We start from the raw sequence: 6,668 nt of genomic DNA, 5'->3' as shown, positions 1-6,668 counted from the left end.
TTTACTATGGAAACTCTTAAGGAGAGATGGAGTTACACCAAAGGTACTCCAAGACACTCCTTAATAAAGGCCTTGTACAAAAGGTTGGAAATTAAAAATTACAAGACAAATGAAATTCAAATTTTCCTCAAATGAAATGCAAATTCACACTTCAAATGAAATGTAAATTCACATTCAAATGAAGTTAGTGGCTGCAATTAATTTCAAGAAAACAAATCAGCCACTAATTTAGAGACAAATTTAGTCACGGATTTGTAAGGAAAACTAGTTTAGAGACCAAAAAATTCCGTCACTAAATTAATCTCTAATTTTCACAAAAATTTTCACAATTTGCTTTGTTCTTCCTTGCTCCAATTCAGCCTCCAAACTGCAGCCTCACAAGGTATTTCACTCTTCTTAGAAGCAACCTTGGTGTGAGTCACTTCTAGGTGTTTCCAAGAGCCAAGCCACCAAGAGAGAACAAACTCCCTAAGCAACCACCAAAGCCTTCAAGTGGATGTCCTTTGCCTTGGCCTCCTACACCTTTCAAGAAGCACTCAACCACCTTCAAGACTGAATATTAGTGCTAAAACTGAAAATGAACAATTTAGAATGGCTACACCAATTGGTGGAAAACAAATGAGACAAGACTAGAAAGAATTCCACAAAAAGACAAGCAACAAATAAAGGAAAATTTTAGAAAGCTAGCACACAGATGAATAACCTATGAATGGCACTAGAATGGATTACAAAATTAAAAGCTAAGATTAGAAAACAAAATAAGACTCAAAGATGTGGCTGGAATAACAAAATATGTAGATAACAAATTACCAAAACCGAGAGCAAAGTTTGCTAAAATTTTCACTCCTTTGGCTTTTTCTTTTGCTTTTTCCTTCTTTTCTTTTTAGTAAAATATTTTTCTCTTATTTTTCTTCCAATGTTCAGGAGTTTTAAATGCCTTTTGATCACTTAGGAGTCTCGGTTTTAAGGTAGAAAAACTGCAGCAAAATTTGACACAAAACAAGAGGTGTTCACATGCAATTTTCAACTAGTGCTACACAATTTTGTACTATTTTTTTTGTCAAATTTTTAAGCACTCTTTCTCTTGTTTTTCTAATGCATTTAAGACACTCACACCTCTGTTTTGGTTCTGTTTTAATGTTCAAAAAATTTTAATAAGGTTCAGCCACTCAACAAGACACAAGAAACCTAATAGGAGTAGTGTTTAACAATTTTTTTTTGACAAACTTTTATCAAGACATAATAGCAACCTAACTCTAGGAAATTTGCTAGGGCTAATAGCAAATTAAGAACTCAATGATGTAAAACAAAAGCACATATGGTGAGGTACAGATTCAATAAGAAAATTCCACAAAAATTTCGGACTCAATCAACACAACACAAAAACTAGGTCAAAACAAGCTAGTCTAGGAATTAATGACATTCAAAGGACTACACATGACTCTAGACAAAACATATGATTCAAAAAAAACAAAATCTATGCCATATGAATGTTGTCCAATCACGGACACATGTTATAGGAATGGAGAAGACTCAAGCAAAAATAAAAGCACAAGCACAAGAATACCTAAAGCACAAAACCGAAAATGATTCAAAGGAATAGGAACAAGCAAACATGAATCATTTACTTCAAACTTGACATATAGGATCCATCAAAAATTTTATTAAAACTAGATCCATGCAGCAAACACAATTATAGACAAAATAAGGAAGGAACAACACGGATTCTATGAAGAAAAAATTTAGAAAACATAACCTCAAGAGCACTAGGCTCTAGATACCAAAAATGATGGAACTAGGTGAGGAGAATGATGATCCTTCACTTGATTCCATGCAAGGACCGAATGCAACTTGAGGTTAATCCCTTGGATGAATCTTGAATCTCCATGAAAGAGGCTTCCATGAAGGAGAAGTCATGATAGGTGGTTCGGCCACTTCTAGTTAGGGTAGAAGATTGAGGAACCAAAACAAAGGTTGAAGAACCTTTGAGGGAAACCTAGAGTGGAGGTGCTCACGGTTTTGGTGACTCTTGTTTGAGAGAGAAAATTCAGAGTTTATTTCTCAAATTTGACAAAAGTGTTTTACAATCAAAGAATTACAAGTTTATAGGAGTAGGAAACTTAGAGAGCAAGCTAGTCTTGACCATGGTTCACTAGGAACCATGGTTGAGTCTAGATAAACCGTCCAAGGTCAAGAGGCTTGGAGAGCAAGCTTCTCACTTGGCTTGCTTGGTAAGCTAGCCAAGGAGAAGCTTGTGCTTCAAGCTTCCAAGCTTAAGAAACTCCATGAATTTCGTCCAAGTGTGAACACAAGTGTTCACACAAGTGTGAACACAAGTGTGAACACACTTCTAAGGTGGGTGGCTTCTTGGAATTAATTTACTCCTTTTGATTTGAAAATGGTTAATTTGGTTTTGTTAGGTTCATTCAATGGGAATGGAACCTAGCTAAATCAAATCTATGAAAAATTAGGAGTAAAATGAGTCCAATATGAAAAATTTAGCCTAGGACCACCTTTGGCTAAATTGCTAGGAGCACTCTCTAGCTTACTAAGGACACTCTCTAATTTGCTAATGCCACTCCTACTAGAAAACTAAGAAAAGAATGTATTTCTAGGTTAGGTTAAATGGAATCAAAGTGTCCAAGTAACCTACCCTAGAATCAATATACAATAGCTACTAAAAAGGGAAATACAGTGCCTTACAAATACAAAGGCAAAAATAACCTATACAAAAGAAACTATGTACAAAACATATGAAAAGGTCTTGAAGATCATCCCATTCCTCTTGGTTCTTTTATGATATCACCTCTTGGATTCCTTGGCCTTGGCCATAGTCTATCATCCCCTCCCTCTTGAAAAGGATTTGACCTCAAATCTCGAGGGTCCTCATGATTATTGGCCATACCTACAAATATATAATGAAATTCATCAGAAGTGATATTTTCAACAAATAAATGTGAAAGGAATATCCTAGAAGGAATCCTTTCATGAAACCTAAAGAAATCTATGATACTGGACCTACTAATATAATGAATAGGATCTTCTCCTAAACATAGACTAGGTATATTTCTAAATCCTAAAAATGTGCTAAAGCTAAAACTATAGCACACTAAAGACTTAATCATAAAAACTAAAATATCTTGCCTAAAGTACCCTATGTGGTAAGCTAGGCTTTTCCTAAAAAATAAGGAAAATACTACTAAGAAATTCCCTAAACAATTTTGGATTATATTATTTGTTGGATAGTTATGAAAAGAATTTGTCACAAGGAACCTTGAAGGTTCAGATGTTATATCCAACAAATAATATATTCCATAAATTGGGTGCATTATTGACACAACTAAGGTAGGAAGACTATCTACCTTGGGCACCACCAAGGAAGTAGCATGAGAAGTAGAACTAAAAGAAGTCCACTTCTCCTTCACAAAATCTTGAAGTTGAGATTCTTTTTCTTTAAAAATAATGGATTTGTGAATCTCTTCTTCAAGACTAGTGGCAGCGTGAGGGTAAGAGTTAAGGTCTTTATGAATAAAGAGAATAGTTTTCATAGGTTCTTTATTGACAAAGTAATTCTCTTTAGACATAACTCCCTTAGAGGATATTTCTTCCTCTTTACTCTTCCCTACTTTCTCACTTTTTCTTTTTATTTTCATTTGTGTTTGATCCTCAGCCACTTGTTGAGGTGAGAGAGGATAAAACACAAATTTCTTTTCCTTATGAGTGAAGGTAATTTCATTAGTAAGACCATCATGTACTGTTTTCTTTTCAAATTGCCATGGTCTTCCTAACAAAATATGACAAGCTTCCATTGGTACTATATCACATAAAACTTGGTCCTCATACTTCCCAATGGAAAACTTGACCTTCACTTGTTGGTTAACTACTATGTCACCATCCTTATTAAGCCATTGCAAATGATAAGGTTGAGGATGTGGCATAGTAATTAGACTCAACTTTTTAACCAACCTAGTGCTACAACAGTTGCACCATGAACCACTATCAACAATGAGAGAACAAGCATTATTTAAAACATTACATCTTGTATGAAAGATGTTCTCTCGTTGTGATAGGGTACCACTAGGTTGATTATGAAGGATTCTCCTAAGCATTAGGAGCTCTCCTTCATAAGGATAAATTGGCTCCACTTTGGACCTCTGAAGCTTTGTTTCAACCTCACTCTCACTAGAAGAGGAGGTAGTAGTCTCTTCTTGACTACTATAAGTGTCATGCCCCCTTAAGATCATAACTTTCTTTGTAGGACATTGAGAAGCAATGTGACCTCTCCCTAGACACTTGAAACATTTAATATCACTAGTCTTTGTGCTAGTGTGTGGAGTGATGAGATCTCTATCCTTATCTTTATTTTTCTCTTTCCTTTTAGCCAATTCCTTGGAGGGTTCTGAAATAATTTTCTTTTCAAAAGGTTTTTCTTCCTCCAAGTAGTCTTTCCTAAAAGATCTAGAGTGGGAGCTTTCTCTTTTAGAAGATTTTCTCAACATTTGTTGTTCTACCCTTACACAAAGTTGGACCAAGTCATTTAGGTCCCTGTAGGGTAGTAGCTCCACTTGGTCTCTAATCTCTAAGTTAAGACCACTTAAGAATCTGGCTACTGTAGTGGCTTCCTCTTCTCTTATGCATGCCCTCATCATTAAAAGCTCCATTTGTTGTCTATAGAGTTCTACAGACATATCTCTTTGTTGAAGCCTTTGGAGCTTATTCATAAGCTCCCTACCATAGTAAGAGGGAATGTGTCTCCTCCGCAATGCACTCCTAAGATCATTCCAATTTTGGATAGGTGGATCATTGTGGAGACGTCTTTCTCTTTCCAAAGAGGTCCACCAATACATTGCATGCCCTTGAAAGCTAAGGGTTGCAAGAGGGACTTTTCTTTCTTCACTTACCCTATGGCAAGCAAAGAGTTGTTCTACCTTCATCTCCCAATCAAGGTAGGTCTCCACATCATCCTTCCCAAAAAATTGAGGGAGATCCACCTTGGATTCCCTAGTTTTAATAGTTCTTCTTGGGGGAGGTTGATAATGGTTACCTACATTAAGGCTTTCATTAGGAGATGTGTATTGTGAATGTGAACTCCTACTCTTTTTCCCATGTTTTCTCATATCTTCTTTCAATTTTTCTTCCTCTTGCTTTAAAATTCTCAACTCTTCCTCAAGATAAGCAAGATGTCCTTCTCTTTCAATTCTTTCCTTCTCTCTTTCAATGGATTCTTGCTTTTTCCATAGTTTAAGTGATTTGAGCTCTTTAGTGATATAAGAAAGACTTTTTGGAGAGCCATCACTTTCACTATTGGAGGAATTTTGAGACATTTTAATTCAAGAGATATTTTTCACACAAAAATAGTTTTTATGAAAATAAGGTTTTGGAGTGCTTTAGACTTGGCACTTAGAGGTCTAAGAGTACAAATTGAACTTTGGAGGGAGGTGAGCTACTAAAGAGCCACTTAATAACCAAGCCTCTTCAAGTAAAAATCTCTAAACCCCCTTGTACTTTTGTCTTGCACAAAACAACTTTCACAAAGAACTTTTCTAAAGAAAATAACAAGCAAGTGCCTATGTGTACAATTTATAAAATGCTTGAAAACATAAAGAGCATGAAAACATAAATTGCTTGAAAACTTAAATGACTGAAAACATAAATTGCTTAAAACATAAAGTGCTTGAAAACTTAAAGACAAGAAAACTTAAACTAGACGTTTAAAGCAATAAAACCTAAGTGAGAGCTTGAGAGGTACCAAAGACCTTCAAGAACCGCTCTCACAAGCACTACACGTGATTTTACTATGGAAACTCTTAAGGAGAGATGGAGTTACACCAAAGGTACTCCAAGACACTCCTTAATAAAGGCCTTGTACAAAAGGTTGGAAATTAAAAATTACAAGACAAATGAAATTCAAATTTTCCTCAAATGAAATGCAAATTCACACTTCAAATGAAATGTAAATTCACATTCAAATGAAGTTAGTGGCTGCAATTAATTTCAAGAAAACAAATCAGCCACTAATTTAGAGACAAATTTAGTCACGGATTTGTAAGGAAAACTAGTTTAGAGACCAAAAAATTCCGTCACTAAATTAATCTCTAATTTTCACAAAAATTTTCACAATTTGCTTTGTTCTTCCTTGCTCCAATTCAGCCTCCAAACTGCAGCCTCACAAGGTATTTCACTCTTCTTAGAAGCAACCTTGGTGTGAGTCACTTCTAGGTGTTTCCAAGAGCCAAGCCACCAAGAGAGAACAAACTCCCTAAGCAACCACCAAAGCCTTCAAGTGGATGTCCTTTGCCTTGGCCTCCTACACCTTTCAAGAAGCACTCAACCACCTTCAAGACTGAATATTAGTGCTAAAACTGAAAATGAACAATTTAGAATGGCTACACCAATTGGTGGAAAACAAATGAGACAAGACTAGAAAGAATTCCACAAAAAGACAAGCAACAAATAAAGGAAAATTTTAGAAAGCTAGCACACAAATGAATAACCTATGAATGGCACTAGAATGGATTACAAAATTAAAAGCTAAGATTAGAAAACAAAATAAGACTCAAAGATGTGGCTGGAATAACAAAATATGTAGATAACAAATTACCAAAACCGAGAGCAAAGTTTGCTAAAATTTTCACTCCTTTGGCTTTTTCTTTTGCTTTTTCCTTCTT

Source organism: Cajanus cajan, chromosome 2 (genome assembly GCF_000230855.2).
Source record: "Cajanus cajan strain Asha chromosome 2, NIPB_CcT2T_4, whole genome shotgun sequence".
Taxonomy (NCBI): domain Eukaryota; kingdom Viridiplantae; phylum Streptophyta; class Magnoliopsida; order Fabales; family Fabaceae; genus Cajanus; species Cajanus cajan.
The sequence above is the reverse complement of the archived record's forward strand: the minus strand, read 5'-3'. Positions refer to the sequence as shown.